Source organism: Arachis hypogaea, chromosome 3, assembly GCF_003086295.3.
Source record: "Arachis hypogaea cultivar Tifrunner chromosome 3, arahy.Tifrunner.gnm2.J5K5, whole genome shotgun sequence".
Taxonomy (NCBI): Eukaryota; Viridiplantae; Streptophyta; class Magnoliopsida; order Fabales; family Fabaceae; genus Arachis; species Arachis hypogaea.
The window spans coordinates 33,108,520-33,129,008 of record NC_092038.1 but is presented as its reverse complement, the minus strand read 5'-3'; positions in this window follow the sequence as shown (position 1 = coordinate 33,129,008).

The following is a 20,489-nucleotide window of genomic DNA, read 5'->3' as shown; positions in this document are numbered from 1 at the left end:
GGCTCGACCCAGTAATGGACGCGTTCATGCTAAGGCTTTTCGCTATAGGCGAGAAAGTGACGCTGGCAATTCGGTCGAGAAGACGGGAAGGAGTTACGAGTCCCAGGACCTACAAAGGATGTTGCCACTCCTGCAAAAGACTTTTGAAACCCACGAGAAGCATGGGACTGCGCCACGTGTCTGCCATGCATGTTGGGAGAAGTTGTCTCTCACATCTAAACCATATAAATGTCATCGGATTTTTTCTCGCATTGTCCATAAATTCCACTCTTCTTTATTGTGTGCATATCCGAGGTGTTGGAAATTCTAAGATTGCTCAACTCCAAAACCATCCATGTTAAATCATTCAAAAAGAGCTAAAAGCACGAAAGCATAACTGAATTCGTGAGTATGATTGAGTTCTTTGATCTTTCTCAACCAAAGTCTTCTGTATCCCTATTAGGGTTGAATCGCAACTCCACTGATTGAAAAAAAACTGCAGAGGCGACTTTAATATGTTGAGAACTAAAACCCTGAATTTATTATATATATTTGAGTGTGACACCCATAAATTCTAAAACCCAAATAAAATAGTATATTTACTTTTATTTTCATTTAATTTTAGATCAAAAGTAATAATGACTTATTTAATTAAGCATTTATGATAATAAATGAGATCACCGTTATATAAGTCATTTAATGTGAAATAACTTAATTTTCGATTATAATTAATATACGTATTGTCCATAAATAGATCAGGAAATAATAATTTTCTAACACGAGGTAGGGTAGTGTAAATGCTTGAGTAGTGAGATAGTATTGTTTGAGTAGTGAGTTTTGTGATACTGTTAGGCAAAAATGATCATATATCTAGTGTGATCAAATTTTTATAGATCAGACAAATCTATGATGCAGACGCATTGGACATTCCATAGTCTGTGCAACGCTATGTCCGATGTCATATATTTTGCTTAATTAGGACCTGCTTAATTAGGACCACTATGTTTTTCAACAAGTCCATGTCAATGGTGAGCAATAAGTACTTTTTTTGTTGAGAAATTTTTCGGAAATTAACTCTTACAATTGGAGGTCGGTATGTTTGACATATCAATATAAGTCCTTATGTTGGGTCTCGCGCTATGATACGAAGGAGATAAATGGTCCAATAGTATTATTGTACGTCTAGACATAGGAGCGAATGCCTTGGTTACCTTCGATTTTCGCACCTATTTTTCCTGGTGGAGTGTTTGCGTTGGCATGAAGGTAAAATTGTATTTTCATATAAAAAATATAATTATTATATGGTGAATTATATATTAAAATATTAAGTGATTATAGTTATGTTTATAATTAGAAAGTTTAATATTTTTAGGTGGAATGGTATTAAAATCGTTGCAAAAAATACCACCAAAGGCAATACTTTTAAACTGTTGTCTTTATGAACAACAAAACTACAACAATTTAAAATCATTGCCTATCTAGTTATGGTTTTAAACTGTTACGTCATGAAAGAGAACGATTTTAAATTGTTGCCTATTCAGTAACGGTTCTAAATCGTTCTTTAAAAATTGTTGTTAAAACTGTTGTCTATACCAGTAACTATGGCAACGGTTTTTTAGTTTCCGTTGTCTTAGATAAAAAAACCGTTGCCTATAAACATTGACAATAACCGCATATACCATAAATCAAAAACCGTTGTCAAAGCATCGTCTAAAATTTTAGGAACGATTTTTTGATTTATGGTAACGATTTTCGACCGTTGCAAAAACCCTTATTTACTGTAGTGCCATAAAAAAATGGAAGCAGCACACTTTAGAGATGATATGCAACTGAAGCGGTAAAAACTAAAAACCTTCAAATATAATAAAAAATAATATCATTTCTTGGGTTAATTTTTGTTTGATTGATGGAATATTTTATTACAATTTTGTGGCTTCAATATGTCCACATCAACCATCAGCTGTCGCAATATAAGACATTGAAGTTAAAGAAAACTCGTTACACAATACTAAACAAAAAAGGTATGAGACATTGAAGTTAAAAAAAATGATAGAAAAGTTGAAAGCACAACTCCAGGAAGAAGAAGAAGAAAAAAGTATAAGTGTTTTCTCATATGAATTAGATTATCTGTATTATATAGGAAGAAAAAATAATATTTTAGTAGGTTTTTCATTACAAAATAGTCAACTATAACTATAAATAATACTAAATTATTATTATTCCGCATACAGCAAAATACTGACATTGTTAAATCTATCAGCTAAAGAGAGATTTTCGTTGTTGTTTATAAATTATTCACAATATTATTTTACCTGCTTTTATCACTGTACTTTCTTCTAATTTTTTTCAGTTAACGAGGTAGGTTTTTAATTTTAAAAATAATAATCATCTTGCTATTAGCCAAAAAAGTTTTTAAAAAAATAACAAAGCATTTCGCTTTCAGTGAAAAACCTTTTTTCAAAATTTTTTTAAATTGTCTCGCTCTATGCAAAATATATTGAATTAGATTTATAAAAAAATTTATTGAATCTTCTCGTCATTAGCAAAAAGGTTAGAACACCACAACCAAACATATCATCTTCCAACTCTATCTCTAGAAATAATTCCAATAATCCATCAAAATCAATTTTTAAGCCGCGAATGACATCTTAGCATTTGCATCAGACTATTCAAGTCCGCTTTTAGTAGAAGTGTACATTTAAAATATAAAATGTGATTAATTAGATAAAAAATTATAATTAAATTTTAACTAATTAATTTAATAAAATAATTTAAAAAATCATATCTATGTTATTAAAAATTAGTTAACCAAAATCAAATTTTAAAAAACGATTTTCAATTTGTTAACTAAAATTAAAACTAAATTTTATATAACTTATTTCAAATTGGTTAACCAATTTTTTTGTAAAATTCGATTTTTAATCGGTTAAAAATTCATTTTTAATTATTTTTAAAAAATCCAATTTTACAATGTAAAACTCGATTTTTTAAAAAAAAAATTGGTTATTTTTTAAAATTAATTTTTATTTTTATAACTGGTTAAAAATTATTTTTAAATTTTTTAACTGGTCAATAACCAATTTTATTATATAAAATCAATTTGGTTAATTAACCAAATTAAATTTTTGTTAACCAAAAAATAAATTTGATTTTTGGATTAACCAAACAATATACAACCCTAGCTTCTAGTAATAGGTATCGCTAAATATAATAATTACGGACACAATGGATAAAGAAACAATGAAAAAATCAGGAAGTCTAGTAAAGAATGGCAACCAATCACTTTTAATATGATATTGTTCGTGCTTGAAGCGTGGTCACGAACTGAAGAGGTAGAAACAAGAAATTCCAACTTCGTCAAGTGCAAAATCAGGTCGGGTGGAAAACTTGCAAGACACTCCGATGCTAAAGTCATTAGTGTGCTAGGTAGTAAAGTGAGATTCTTGAGTGTTTACCTGTTGGTAGCTTTTCTTTTTAGCTTTGCCTTGTGAAGCTACCGTTTTTCCGACATTTAGTATTTACTGTAGCACATTATTGCTGAGATTCGGCGGTTACAAGATTCGATGGCATAACCGTTGTGGCATCGGCCGTTATCCTGTGAAGTTGGTTTTGGCCTTAATCGATTCATCGGTTACGTTCTCTTTTTTCCGAAACACTGCCCCTAACTTGGATTCCTAGACCTAAGTCCTTGGGTCGAGGGTATCTGAGTTTAAGAAGTCAGACCCATTTTAGATAGGAATTTTGAGGGGTTCATTGAAGGAAACTGAATAGTTTCCTTCAATTTCAAAAGCAGTTATTATTCCCTCCTTCCACGAACCATCAGTTCCATTCACTCTCTGCAATAAATGCAACATTAGTTTGAAATTAAGTAGCCTTTCATTTTTTACTTTACCTTTCATTTTCATCTTTTATCACAACTGTCTCACGCATGCAAATAGTTTTCTCTCTTACATTCGAGCAGTTTCTTCCTTTTTCTCAGTGCAATTCTTCCTTGCTTACAATTCGTCTCTGTCGAGTTTTCTGTCAGTCAGTGTTTCTCCAACTAGCATCCGCAGTATTCTTATCTAAGGTTAGTGATTTTTGGTACCCTTATTCGACTGTTCTTGCATGTGGCTTATTCCCTTTTGAAGTTTTTCCTGTCTGGGAATCTTCGTGCATTCTTCATGCTTGCTTATGCCTTTTGACGTTGTTTTAAATTCCCATCGCATTTGCTTTGTTCATTTTCTTTTGATTAGGCCAAATATAGTTGGGACACCATTGTTTGAGTTTTTTCCCAAATAATCGATGATTTTGCTTGCCCCCACTGTTTGTGCTTCCTGGATTTGTTTTGCACCTTTTGGTTAGCCAAGATTTTGTAGTGTTAGAATTTTTGCTTTCTGGTAGTGGTAGTGACGTAGTGGTGGTGCCCCTGTAGGTGATGACTAAGAAAAAAAGTTATTGCGACTCGTGGGCGTGGTGGTGCAAATTTGCCGAGGTCTCGACCTGCCCCTATTCAGAGGATGAATAGCAAATTCGAGGTAGACATCTACACCTGGGTGTCCGAGGAGATTCAAACCACTCCTTCCACTATCACGCAAGAAGAGCTTGATAATCTCCGAGAAGATCGAATTATTGTTTATTCTGATATTAGCAACTTGTATGTTTTTTTTGTTCTGAGATCCGGGAACCGTCTGTGCCACATAAATGAGAACGCCGGTACTGTCCCGGATTGGTTATGGATTTATGAAACATTGTTCTCCTAGATTGGGATTCTCTTTCCCTTTTTTCCGATTTCCAGGTGAGCATTTTAAGTCACACGGGGTGTGTCCTTTCGTAACTTTATCCTAATACTTGGGCTATTATCTGAGGTTTTGAGCTTCTGTGCATATTCTTGGATATCAAACCCACACTTAGGGTCTTTTTCTACTTCTTTACTTTGACAGTTCCGTTTAGGTCTCAGGGTCGCGGGTTCATCTCTTTCCGATGTGTCATGAATAGAAATTTTTACTTTGTTTGAAGAATCTTTTCATGGATTCAAGGAAAAAATTTTAAGATTGAGCGGATAGAGTGCACCACTCCCTTTTTCCTGATTTTCGAGGGTGCTAAGAAATTTAATCTTTATTGGAACTACAATGTCTCCACACCGAAAATCTGACTTTCTAATGTGAATGCTGACGAGCTTGCTCCTGAATATCAATTTGTTAATGATGCTGGGAAATGAGCATCCGCTAATCCTAAGGGACACTCTTATAAACGAGAAAGCTGCTCGGAATGCCATTAGTAAAATTTCAACTCTTTGCGTCTCCATTTTATTTTCGATTTTTTTATCTTATGAGTTATTTTCTGTTTTTGTTTTCTAGTTGACTTGGCCGGGGTGCTCGCCGTTATCGCCGAAATGAAGAGGAGGTTGGCCTCCCAACTTCCTATCACGGTTGGTGGCGATATAGTTTCGTCTTCTGTCCCAGTCCCGGGGGGATGAAGGGAGTGGAGAGGGGAAAAGCCCCGAGATACATGTTGTAGGGGAGGATTCTCCTGCTCACTCCCCATTCCGGAAGTGACCCAAGAATGTTGGTCAGGATGATGCTGCCGTCTCTGTCCCTCCTCCCTTTAGGCATGTTTTGGACAAGGGATTCCAAGCTCCCGAGTTTGTGGATAAGCAATTCATGGATGAGGATACCAGGGAAATTCTTGCGAAAATGCCTCTAGGGTATATTCTTCCTCGAGTTCAGAGAATGCTCCCGCGTTCCGTGACTTATGTTCGGGATGTAGAGGTGGAGATCACGAGTCTCCACTCGAAATTCCTTACCAAAGATAAGATGATTGCTGAAGCCGCCACCAAGGTCCAAGACCTTAATAGCTCGATTACTGCTCTTAAGGCAAGCAAACTTCCTTGGAGGATGACATAAAAACTTTGAAGATAGCCTAGGCTCCTTTGACTCGATGGAGGGGACCTTGAAGAAGCAGATCTTTGAGCTGATGAAAAAAACATGAAGAGCTTGAACTTTCGGTGAAGAAGGCCGAGCAAGCTGCTATTGAGTATTGATGGCGTTTTTTACGCCGAGAAAAATATCTTGGAACAGGTCAAACTAAAGGCTCCCGACTTGGACGTCTCCAAAGTCGATGTCTTCAAAAAGGTTGTTGATGGAAAAGTTGTTTCCATATTGTAATTTACATACAATTTTCCTTACTTATTTTTTAAGTGTTTTAAGGTTGGTACTTCGGTATTTGTGACACTTTTGCAGTATCTTTCCCATTTCTTTTTTGGAACTTAATATTTATTTATTCTCGTTATGTTTAGGATTAACTTATTGAATGCTTAGCGTTTCATTTTGTACTACTTATCGTATGTCTTTTTCTTTGTTAAATCATTTTGCTTCGAATTTTACTTTTAGTTCGATTTCGATTTTAAACGAGTAAAGTGATGTTTTTCTCGCATAATCATTAGATTCATAGTAAGACTCAAAAGACTTTTAAACAATTCAAATTTTCAAGTAGAAGATTGCAAAAAAGAGTTTTTGAATAATACAAGTGGGGCCTCATTAAAAACTTTGTTTTCTAGAAAAAGAGTGCCTTTAATTTAACAAAGTAAAAGAAAGTTACTCGAAGTTGCTATCATCTTTTAAGAAAAGTACCTCTTTAAACGGGTTGCATTCCATGTTCTTGGTATCTCAATGTGGTGCGAATTTCAAATACCACAAACTTACCGACAAGTGCACCGGGTCATACCAAATAATAACTTAGGTGAGTGCGTGTCATTCCACGAGAATAAATGGACTGAACAACAATGGTTGAGAGATTAAGCTAGTCAAATAAACTAACTTGAGTGTTTTAGGTTCAAATTGCATAAACATAAATAAGAGAATGGAAGAAAACAGACAATGAGTGGGTTGTGAAAATTGTATGAGAAACAGTTAAGGTTTTGGAGATGTTTGCTTTTTCGGATTAACAATTTTTACCAACTACTTTAATCATGCAAAGATTCAATTTATGTAAACCTTTGATTGATTAAACCCTAATTCCTTAGTAATTTAATCTCCTCTAACCTAATCAACTGCCAATTCCTTGGTCACTTCATTTAGATTAGGGGTTTAAATCCAATTCTAGTTTATGAGCCACACAAATCCTAGATACCCAAAGATAAGATGATTATATGTCATGTATCATGTTAAGTTTAGGTAAATAGAGAATTATGAAGAGTTGATTTCAAGCTGTTATTCAATTAACTTTTCCAAGATTCAACAAAAATTCAATTGGAAAAAGATTTATCTTCCAATATACTCTAATTTCAATGATGAAGAACGAAACCAATCCTTGAATTTAAATCAGTGCATTAATTAAAAGTAGAATGACAATAGTATTAATCCATCAAAATAAACAGAGCTCCTAACCTTAATAGGGGAGGTTTAGTTGCTCATGACTCAGAGAAAAATCTAGGGTTGTAAAAAGTATGAAAGTGCAGAATGAGGAAGAGAGAGAGAAGAGAGCCCGAAGGGCTAAATCTTTTCTGCTTTTATATCTAACCCTAATTGATTTGAAATTAGAATTCTAAAAACTAATAATATCTTTTTCTAATTAAAAATTCAATGAACAAAAACCCAAATCAAAGCCTTCGAGACACTCTTGGACGCGCTACTGGCGCTAAACGCCAGGCTCGGCGTTTAGCGCCGCTGAACAGAGACGATTTCTGAACTCACTGGCCTCCTCATGCTAAACACCAGGTAGTGGCGTTTAGCGCCACTAGCACACATTCTCGGCACACATTATGAAGCTCCTGGCGCTAAACGCCGGGTCGTGGCATTTGGTGCCAGGTGACAACATCCAAATTTCTTCTATTTCTTCTGTATGAACTCTGTCAACTCGCCCGAACTTCACCTGAAATAATCAAAACAACAGTACAAATCAAAGTAGCGTCCAAACTGGTCTAAAACACCAAAATCTTATAAAAACTCAATAAATCTATTTCTAAATTACTAAGAAAATATAGAAAAGATGCTCACACATCACAACACCAAACTTGAATTGTTGCTTATCCTCAAGCAACTGAAAACAATATGAACCTGAGATGTGGGTTTGCCTAAGAGTTGAGTTTTGAATTAAGCGCCTGTCTATTCTCTGAGTGGGGTTAATGACATTGTGATTCTGAATAGTTTCAGCATCTCACTATCCTTTGAAGCTCAGGAGTGTTAATTTCCTTCAGTATTAGAATCTGGATAATATTATGAATTCTCTCTTTTATTTCTGATTAATCCTTGAAAACAACATTTTATTTCTTTTTCTTTGTTGCTTTATACCTTGAGCCTACCCGTGACTCTAAATGTTTTGTCTCAAACTTTACTTGACACAGAAACACCACAAACACTTAACTGGGGGAACTCTTTGAGTTCTGATTTTTCTATTAAATTTTCTCTGTCAATAGCACTCAAAGCCTTTGGCATACTCTTTATTTGCACTTGGCTTTGACTCTAAGTGCTTTGTCTCAAGGATTCCTTAATACATTCACACCACAAGCATATGGTTAGGAAAATAACTCTTTTGAGCTTTTGATAATTCTTAACCTTCCTAGATATTGATACTCAGAGCCTTGGGCATTGTATTTTTTTCTTTTGCTGTTTCTTTTTGCTTCAAGAGTTAATTTCTTGTTCAATAAAGAGAATCCATGATACTTCTCTAAAGTCTTGTACCTTATGAATTAACATCCTTTACTCTAATATCTAAGATGCCTTGTTCTTTTCATGCATTCAAAGTCATAGATAAAACACCACCACATCTAAATAAATAAGATAATTCAGAATATAAACTCAAGTTCTCATGCATTTCACCACTTTTCTCTTTTTTTTTTTTGAATTCAAACTCAGTGAGCGGTACATAAGAAATCTTTTTCAAAATACAAATAAAACACTAAAACAACTAAATAAACTACATAGATCTAGAAGAACTAAAAACACTGAAAGTCTTGCAAAGGGCAAAAAATAAGCAACAAAAAATAGAAAATGACAAATTAGAACAGAAAAAGGAAAAGAGCATAAAAGAAACTCAACCACTTCAGTCATCGTGGTAGTCATCCCTTCCATCTGGCTGAGCTCCTGAAAATCCTCTCAGTCATCCAAAGTTAAGTCTCATCTGTGAGAGGTCCTAGCGCTGACTCTGCTGCTTTGCCAGAACCTATTGAATAAGAGCATTGTGACCCACCTGACTCACCCTCAGCTGATCAATGGAGGAGGTCAGCTAATGCTAATACTTCTGGGTTGGAAAATAGTGTCCCTAGGGCATCATAGGATACTCCTATTGAGGTGGGGGGACTGACTCCTCTCTCGGGAATCATGCATACTCCTGAGCATATTCCATGGTCTTTTTGGAGATCGGTCTCTCTATAGGAATGAGGGTGTCATGCTCTATGCGCACTCTAAAAACATCACAGAGGTGGAAGATGAGATACGGGAACACCAGCTTGGCGTGGGTGGAGGCATTGGAAGTAATGCTGTATATCTCATATGGAATCACTTGCTTCACCTCCACCATATTCCCGAGCATGATACAATGGATCATTATTGCCTAGTCTATAGTAACCTCAGAATGGTTACTCGTCGAGATGATGGAGCACTGAATAAACTCTAACCACCCCTGAGCTACCGGTCTGAGATCATGCGTCCCAACTGATAAGGTTGCCCCTTAGAATTAAGCCTCCACTGAGCTTCCAGGAGGCATATGTCTGCAAGTATCTAGTCTGGCCTCCGGTCGCTATTGACCCTCTCAGTATAGGAATGAGGGTCATCCCTAGTCTGTGGCAGTTAGAGGGCATCCCTCACATTCCTTGGACCAAAGGCCCTATAGTCCTCCCTCTCACCATAGTAAACCACATCTTGGGGATGGGATTCATTTCCCTCAAATGCTTGTATATGACCCAAGCATTAGCGCAGAACTCCTGGACCATCAGTTGGCCCACCTTAGTTACCGGGTTACACAGTGTTTCCCAGCCTCTTATTTGGATCTCCGCCTGAATTTTCAGATACTCGTCTGACTTAAGATCGAATCACACCTCCGGAATCACTATCTTCTTACTAGTGATCTCATGGACTGGTTACATAGGCCTTCTTTTTCCTCTACCTAGAAGATGACTCTCCTCCCTTAGGTGTCATAAATAATGATCAAAGTAAAAGGTGGCACAACCACATTAAATTTAAAGCTTTTGCTCATCCCTGAGCAAAAAAAAAAAATAAAAGGAAGAGTAAGTGGGTGATAATGATAAATGAAAAAGAAGAAAGCAAAGGAGAATGGATATGGAAAGAGAATATGGTGCTTTAAAAAAAATTAAAGAAGGGGATAAGAAGTAAGAAATGAGGGAATATAGATGCAGGTGTGAGGTAAATGGGGTACAAGAGGGGTATATATAGCAAAGGGGGAGGGGGAGTTACGGTTGGGGTAAGGAAAAAAAAAGAAAGAAATTCAAGTGAATTGAATAGGGTTGGTTGGGGGTGGGGGTAGGTAACGGTTAGTAGGGAAATGGCCGAGTTGGGAGGAGAGATTTGGGGGGATCGATGAATGTGATTAGTGGAAAGGAGGTGGTGGTGGGGCCCACGTTTGATTTTTGATTCAAAATTTGAATCCTTCTTTGAATCGGACCATGAAGCGCTATTGGCACTAAACGCCAATATCGGAGTTTAGCGCCGATAGCGATTTTTTTTCTTGAAAATAAATACTTGTGTGTGCGCATACAGGTCCGTGTGTACGCATGATAGAGAAAGAAATGGGTTTGTGTGTATGCACCCGGTAGAGAGTTTGGAGATGTTGGTTCTCCTCCTGGTGCTAAACGCCATGTGGCCGCGTTTAGCGCCGCCATCACAAAAGCTAAGTCTTGAAATGCATGCACTTTAGCGCTAAACGCCAGACTCGGCATTGGTGCCACCTACACAGGGAGTACTCCTTGAAATATGTGCACCATGACACTAAATGATAAGTCAGGGCATTTAGCACCACTCTCAAAGTGATCTTGCCTCGAATTTTGTGCCCCATGGCGCTAAACGCCAGGTAACGGCAATTAACGCTGGGGAATCCGAAGCAAACCCCTTCAGATTGTTCCGAATTCCTTTCTGATTGCACCTATTCCTGTTTTTAACACTTTGCATGACCAAAACACATGTAAAAAGAAGAAAAACTATAAGAAAATAAAACCAAATAAATAAAATCAAAATAAATCGAAAATCTAAGGATATAGATGATTGGGTTACCTCCCAACAAGCACTTCTTTAACGTCACTAGCTTGGCGATTAGTGCTGCTAAGTCAGCAGATGAGCATTCTCTAACGATCAACCTTTCCTCCAAGATAGTTCTTTAGCCTCTGGCCATTGACAATGAACCTTCTATCAGAGTTTTCTTCTTAGAATTTCACATAACCATACGGAGACACTCTGGTTACCACAAATGGTCCTGACCACCAGGACTTCAACTTTCCGGGGAAGAGCTTGAGCCTTGAATTGAACAATAAGAATTTCTGGCCTGGATCAAATGCTTTGGTGGCTATTTTCTTATCATGCCACACCTTTGTCTTCTCTTTATAGAGCTTGGCATTCTCATAAGCTGAATTTCTGAATTTATCAAACTCATTCAGTTGAAGGAGCCTCTTCTCTCCTGTAGCTTTAGCGTCAAAGTTCAGAAATTTTGTTGCCCAATATGCTTTGTGCTCTTGATCGATTGGTCAGTTCGCATAATTATTAAGTAGCTTTGAAAATATTGGCATAACCGACGTGCCGACATAAGTAACATAAAACCAAGTTTTTTAATTTTTTAGTAGCGTAGCTCAGGTCCTTGAAGAACCTTGCTAACAAAATACACTGGACGTTGATGCTTATCCTGATCTTCTAAGATCAAGACTGAGGCCAGGATCTCCTCAGTCATGGATAAATATAGGTATAGAGGCTGGCCGTGCTTGGGTTTTTTCCAAAATAGGAGGAGATGATAGTAAGTTTTTAAAATGCTGAAAAGGAGCATCATATTTCTCTGTCCAAGCAAAGTCAACATCTTTTTTCATTAAATTAAAAATGGTTTAGCTTTAATGGCGAAAGCCCCCAAGAACATTGATAGGGTAGCCAACCAACCTTTGAGCCTCTGAACCTTTTTAAGATTTCATGGACTCGACATGTCTAAGATTGCCTGGTATTTCTTGGGGTTGGCTTCTATCCCTCTTTGGGTAATAATGAACCCTTAAAACTTACCTCCCTAAACTCCATAGGCAAACTTCGCCGGATTCAACCTCATCCTGTGAAGTCGGAGACAGTCAAATACTTCCTTGAGGTCTTTGATTTGATCGGAATCTTTGTTGGTTTATATCAGCCTATCATCAATGTATACTTTCATATTCTTCCCGGTCTGTTGCTTGAAGACCTTTTCCATCAACCTTTGGTATGTTACCCCTGCATTATTTTTAAACAAAAGGCATTACCATATAACAAGAAATTCCCTCAAGGGTAATACAAGCTATTTTATCCTCATTCGCTTTGTGCATTGGAATCTGGTTATAACCACTATAAGCATCCAAGAAACCTAGTATCTGATACGCCGAGGAGAAGTCAATCATGTTATCAACGTTAGGTAAAGGAAAATAGTCCTTTAGGCAGGCTTTTTTTAAATCAGTGTAGTCTGCACACATTCGCCACTTTCCATTAAACTTTTTCACTATTACCACATTTGACAACCAAGTGCAATAAGTTAATTCTCAGATAAACCCAACATCCAATAGTCCCTGGACCTGGCTTTTGACTTCGACTGCCCGGTCGGGCGACATCTTCCAACGTCGCTATGCAACCGGTTTGAAGTCAAGATTAATAGCCAATTGATGGGACATGAATGCAGGGTCTATTCCAAGCTTATCGGTAGGTTCCCAAGAAAATAGATCTATGTTACCTTTCAAGAAATTCTGAAGCTCCTATTTCAAGGGGTAAGGCAGTTCTTTATTGATCATGGTATATTTCTCTGACTTATCCCCAATCTGGAAATAAATATGATTAAAAAAGGATCTTGTTTTATCGTTGATCAGAGATTTCTCTATGAAAAATATGAATTGGAGTTTGAAGAAGGGGAAGGAGATGATATAAATATTAAGTATAGAAGATTTTTCCAATAGAAAAAAAAGTTTGACCCCTCTCTCCCTATAATGTCTTAGTTTTCTTTATTTTTATCTGGGGGCTTATATATTCCATTTTTTTAATGTGCCTCACAAAAATTAAATTAATTCTTTTTTTATTTATTTATCCTTGAATAAAAATAAAAAAGGAACTTCATGTTTGTATCACAAAAAGTTTAAGGAACTCACTATTTGCTAAAAATTGCCTCTGTAACGTGAAGAAATCGATTACGACGATTTTTTCCAGGAAATCCCCAACGAAAAATACACACTATCCCCGCTTTTTTATCGAATCGATCAGATCCCATACTACCCTCCATAAACTGAAAATCCATGATCCCAATTGCTACAGGAATCCCATTTAGTTGACCTGTGCCTGTTTGAACAGCCTTATTACTAGTTAACAATCCTAGTGATTATATATATATATATATATATATATATATATATATTAGTAAAAAGATGTGATAGAATACGTTGCTTTATTATTTCGTCTGTTCTTCGGCAATCCCAAAGTGTCTTTTTTTTTTCAAATAGTTAGAATATATATATATATTCTTGCATAACAAAAATATTGTTTAAACCTTTCCGGTTTAAAAACCAAAAACTAAACAAGAGTCTAAGTCAACAAGGAAGACCCCGGTGGACTCTTTGGCCTTATCTCGGAGTGTAAGACTAGCTTTATTGCATTTTCCTACAGACACCGATCTTCCCAAATTATTGCAACCTGATTTTTTGCTGCCTGGAACTTCATAACCAAAAACATGGTCGAGATGAATGTGCACAGATCATTGAGTGTCTTCCTTCCCAGAATTACATTATAGGCTGTAGAATCTTGAAGGACATCGAACTCGGCCTGTGATGCCCTTATGTTCATACCTTCCCCTATAGTGAAGAGGAGGTCCACAACTCCATCTGGTTTGTTATAGTGATCTCCCAGACCAACAAACCCCAGGATATGGGATTTCAAATGTTGATCCTTCAACCCCAGAGCATCTAATGCATTTCTACGAGAAGGTTCGAGTCCACGCCAGTGTCGACGAGGATCCTCTTTACAATGCCATTACCTAACCTGGCCATGATAACCAAGAGTTCATCTTCATCTGATGTGGCGATCTGAAAATCTTCCGCTGTGAACTGGACTGCCGAGATAATGGTTACTTTGAGAACTTCAGAGGCCGCGGGTTTAACATCCCTTTTAACAACATTGTTGGATCTCGGTAATCCATTCCTCCTAGCCACCACATTGTCTATAACTTGAGCCGTGTCTTCTATACTCTTTGGAGGCCTGGAGCTCCTTGGGTTTCTTGTTTTCTAATCTTCGTCCTCGTTATGTCGTTGGTGGTTGTACGTGTTGGACAAATTCAGGAAGTTTTCCATCTTGGTTTGCTTGCTCTAAGGCATCTTTCAAATCGATGCAGTCCTCAATCTTGTGACCATGGGACTTGTGATAGTCATTATACTAGGACTTGTTTAATGAGGCTCTGGGCTGAATTTGTCTTGCTTTTGGTAATATGTCTCGATGAGAAACTTGCTAATAAATCTCGGTAAGTGAGGCCACCAAAGGGGTGTAAGAAGCAAAATTTCCATCTCGAGGGCCTAGGGATTTTGAATTTTGTCCTAAGTTTCCGGCTTTCTGAGGAGATGGTGTTGGATTCTTCCTTTTGGTAGAAACTACCTTTGAGACATCCTTATCTCACATGTATTCCAGGGCGATCTGGTGGATATCTTCCATGGATTTTACATTCTTGGAAGTTTAGTGCCTACGGAAGTCTCCTTCTAGCAACCCAGCAATTAGGCATAAGCATACAACTTCTGGGGTTCGAGTGTTCACCTCCAAGAGTGCTTTATTGAACTGATCAAGGTAATCTCAGATACTCTCGCCCACCCTTTGTTCTACTCCCAATAAGGAGATTGGGTACTTTGCCTGAGTTCTTCTGGTAGTAAAGTGAGCTAAAAACTTGACCTTGATATCAACGAAAGAGAAGATCGACCCAGTAGGTAATGTATTGGACCATACCATGGTAGGTTCTAACAAGGTTATCGAAAAGGTCAACTCCTTCCAAATTCATCCTGGCTTTAAAGGCGCCAATATGTTCTTGAGGATTCGTCTTCTCATCATACTTCAAGTCCGTTGGCTTGTCAAAATGCTTTGGTAATCGTACTTGAAGAATGTGAGAAGCAAACAAAGTCTGCTCCATTATGACGTGCTCTCGAGATTCTTTGTGCCTTTTAGGAGTTGCACTCCTTTACGGAGCCGCCTCCTTTTAGACTGGGCATAACACGATTCTTTTCGATAATCGTCATGACGTCGGCGTGAGTTTCTATCATCTCTACAACGTGAAGGAGAAGTTGAAATTCTCCGGTGGTCCCGCCTGGATTTCTGGGACAAGGCTCTTCCCATTCCATAGCTGGACGACTCTGGGAATGAGAACGCCTTGTAATTGCCCAGACCACCCACTATCACGATATTATCCGCTTTGGCACACAAGGCCTCACGGTTTTGCCTTTGACGATAGGGATGATAGCCGAAAACCCCCACACTCACTCGTCAAAACGTGTCACACTAGGGAGAGGTATCCACACCCTTATAAGGCATGCTTCGTTTCTCTCCCTAACCGATGTGGGACCTTACAATCTACCCCCTAGCGCCCTCGCTGGCACATCGATCAGGGTTCTGGTTCTGATACCATCTGTAACAGCCCAGACCACCCACTAGCATGATATTGTCCGCTTTGGCACACAAGGCCTCACGATTTTGCCTTTAACAATATGGATGATAGCCGAAGCCCTCCACACTCACTCGTCAAAACGCGTCATACTAGGGAGAGGTATCCACACCCTTATAAGGTATGCTTCGTCCCCCCAACCAATGTGGGACCTTACAATCCACCCCCTAAGGGAGCTCAGCACCCTCGCTGGCACATCGATCCGGACTCCGGCTCTAATACCATCTGAAACAACCCAAACCACCCGCTAGCACGATATTGTCCGCTTTGGAACATAAGGCTTCACAGTTTTGCCTTTAACGATAGGGATGATAGCCGAAGCCCCCCACACTCACTCGTCAAAACGCGTCATGCTAGGAAGAGGTATCCACACCCTTATAAGGCATGCTTCGTTCCCCTCCCCAACCGATGTGGGACCTTACAATCCACCCCCTAAGGGAGTCCAGCGCCCTCGCTGGCACATCGATCAGGGTTCTTGCTTTGATACCATCTGTAACAGCCCAGACCACCCGCTAGCACGATATTGTCCGCTTTGGCACACAAGGCCTCACGGTTTTGCCTTTAACGATATGGATGATAGCCGAAGCCCCCCACACTCACTCGTCAAAATGCGTCATACTAGGGAGAGGTATCCACACTATAAGGCATGCTTCGTTCCCCTCCCCAACCGATGTGAGACCTTACAATCCACCCCCCTAAGGGAGCCCAGCACCCTCGCTGGCACATCGATCCGGGCTCTGGCTCTGATACCATCTGTAACAGCCCAGACCACCTGCTAGCACGATATTGTCCGCTTTGGCACACAAGGCCTCACGGTTTTGTCTTTGATGATAGGGATGATAGCCGAAGCCCCCCACACTCACTCATCAAAACGCGTCATGCTAGGGAGAGGTATCCACACCCTTATAAGGCATGCTTCGTTCCCCTCCCCAACTGATGTGGGACCTTACACGCCTAGATAAGGAATGCTCAGCCAATTGTCGTTGAAGCTCTAATTGGTAACTCTCCAACTACTGCACCCTATTTCGCATTTCTTCTATAGCATGGTGATAATCATCTCTAAGGCCAGTGAAAATGATGGGTTTTTGGGTTCATGGGTTCATGATTTTCATAATCGAGAGGAACTTCCTCTTGACTTGATGTGACATCAGTCTTGTGTCCGTCCTCTCGTTATTGGCTTTTCAATGGGGTTTCTAGATTAACTGTAGAGTGAATTCGTCGTTTGGCCATGATTCTTGCTAATCCGGGACTAACTCTAAAGTGGCAACCTGCAAAACATTCTGATGCTAGGGTGATAGGTAGTAAAATAAATTTCTCGTGTGTTTACCTATTGATAGCTTTTCTCTTTTAGCTTTTACCTTGTAAGATTACCATTTTTCCGACATTTAGTGCTTACTGTAGTACATTATTGTTAAGATTCGGCAATTATAGAATTCGATGACATAGCCGTTGTGGTATCGGCCGTTGTCTCGTGAAGTTAGTTATGACCTTAATCGCCTCATCAGTTATCTCTTTTATCCGAACATATATATATATATATCCCAATATATAATATATTAACGTGTAATACTAGATTTTTTGTATTGGATTCGTCCTTTTTAAAACGAAGGCTTCGTCCTAGTCATATACGTAGCAATGTTCTTACTTGAGCGACGAGCTGATGATAATATTTAATTGTGAAAGACTAAAAAAAGAGGTGCATGAATATGTGTAGAAGAAGTCTAAAATTGAGGGATCTTAGAATCTTCACCGTCAATTGCTTAATGTGTGGCTTATGATTAGATTATCTTGTTGAATCGTCAATGGATGAATGCCCCATTAGACTTTTAAGAGTTGTCCTCGTATCCGAAAAGAAAAAGTTTGAGCTAGCTGTAAAAAAATGTGACAAAAATCTGTATTATAATAATAAGCAATATAATTGTACGAGGAACCTTTCTTCTTTTATGCTTAATGAATTGTTGATAACATTTATTTTTTGGATGATGTTTCTTTATTTAATTTTCATGAAATCATCGCATTCATCCCGATTCTACAGATTATAAAATTTGTTTACTAGCTTGGTCAATCCTAATAAGAAGTCATATAAAAGAAATATGGAATTTCCAACAAAAATGGTAATACAATATTAATATAAAAAATATTTTCTTAACAAAGAAACTAATTTCTATAAATTATAACACATTCGAAAAATATTTACAACTAACTATGATACACAGATACTAATATGAAAATGAGATACGATATGACACGACGTAGAAAAGTTCTGAAGATAATATGACGAAAGGAGAAAAGTTCTAAAGAGTTAAGGGGAGACGAAGAAGAAGAAAAAGAGAATTCTGCCAAATAGGTTAGGGTGGAGTCTATATATAATATAACCAAACAAATCGGCTGGTACGATTTGCAATTTAGCATTTAAAATTTTTTTAATATTACAAATTTGACGGTTCGATTTGATTTTCGTCGAAATAAAAAAATTTTAAACACTAAAATCAAACCTACCAATTTGAATACTACAGAACTTGAAATTTTATTCTTCCAAACAAATCGGACGGTTTGATTTGTATCCATCTTCAATGACAAAGAAATCAGACTGTCCGAATTTTTTTTACAAATTAAAAAAAAGCAGCTGCCACATTAATGTATAACACAACTGACATCCATATCGCTGCATAACACACATACAATATTCTTATAAAAAAATCAACCGAGCAATACTACGTAATTAGTAAATGTTATTATTTTCTGTCAGTATTTCGCCATTAATAATTTGCACCCTTATTTATTATAAACGTTTTACATATAAGAAAAATATAATTTGCACCTATATTTACCAGAATTTTGTACATATGAATTAATACAGTTTGCACTCACATTTTTTAAAATTTGCATATATGAATTAATAAAAGTTAATTGTTAAAAATAATTTAGTATTTGTGATGGTCAAACAATAATAAAAAATATTAAAAATTATTGACCCCAAAAATTTTTTTATCATAATTTTTTTTTCATCTATAACAATAAAATAATTAAATAAATAGAAGATTTTTGTAAATAAAAGAATAAAAAAATTTAAATACACAATAAATTTCTTCTTCATATAATTAAAAGAATAAAAGAATTAAAAAAACGCAAAAGGAGTATTTATAAAGAACAAAATAATATTTTATTATAAGGTGTTAAGAATTTTTGAATAAAAAACTTGAATTAAATAAAATTAAACAACATCACAATATTACAAAGTGTAACAAAATTTAGAAAAAAACATATTTTTAAAGATATTAAATATTCTACAATATTATTGATAGTGACTTTTTTTACCGCTATAATTGGAAAGTATTCTTTACATTTATATTTAACAAAACAATATTTTTTAATCATTAAAAAATTTATTATTATCTGTTTTCTATTACAAATGTGAACAAATATTCCATATTTGTGTTCGAAATTTTCGAGAGGATACAATAACACTCTACATTTTACTACCTATTCCAAGAATATGTGACCACTGTAATACACGTCTATATCACCATAAAACATTCAAAATGTAATGTAATAGGAGAACAGTTTCTTTTTCCCGAGTAAATGCTCCTCAAGAATTACTTAAAATCTTCTTAGACCCCTCTGTAGAAAGAAACTATTTTAGAAAACATATTCGTAGTTACAATCATGTATTTTCTTTCACTTTATGTGGTGTGCACATAGACAAATAACTGGCTATAACGATGTGTGGTATATATACATTTTGTGCTCAATGATCAATATATCACAATATACAAGAATTTTATCCGGACCGGGGCACACGTGATCACGCATTTTGTAATTGTACATATATGACACTGAGCACAAGTTACAGAATAGGATGCTGGAGATCACGCAACTACATGAAATATTGGTTCTCAAGTTACAACAATTACAATACCGATATAATCCTTCTCTCTATGTGTTTTGCCAGCTTGCACAATGGTCGATGCATATGAGTGTAGTTTGGTCATTAGAAAGCAACCTGCTAATCAGCCACAATATAGTCTCCCAACTGCTTTACAGGTAGCAGATATAATTGTTGGTGCTAACGTTGAAACAATGGTTCACAGACGAGATATTAAGGTGCAAACTCATGTTAATAGCCTGAGAAGGATTTAGAAATTTGTTGGCTATTATGATCCTCTTCAATATCCTCTTTTTTTCTTATTTGGAATCCATGAGTGGGATATCAATAATCGATGTCAAAGTGAAAGCAAAATATCGTATTGAACATGTTATAACTATATGCTCTAGGTACAACCCCTTATTTCCTATGTAGTATAGCTTTCTAGAAAATTTGCCAATGCATTAGTATTATATATCCAGCATTTTTCTAAAATTCTAAAAATTTGTAGATATGCCCAGTGATCATTCTACTATATATTGCAGGTAGGGCGACTTCTACAACAATATATCATATATAATTAATATTCCTAAAATACTTAACGACAATTATTTGTCTAGAATAATACTCACTGAATTCTTTCTCTTAAATCGGGAGAAAGACAAACAATCTAGGCATCTTTTGTGCAGAAAAATCCCAGAATATTATACTTGACACAACAAGAAAAAGAAATAGCATCGACACAAGACACAGAAGAGATTCATCGATCAAATTTATACTATATCACCTTCAAAGGAGAAAATTTCTATTTGTGTATTCT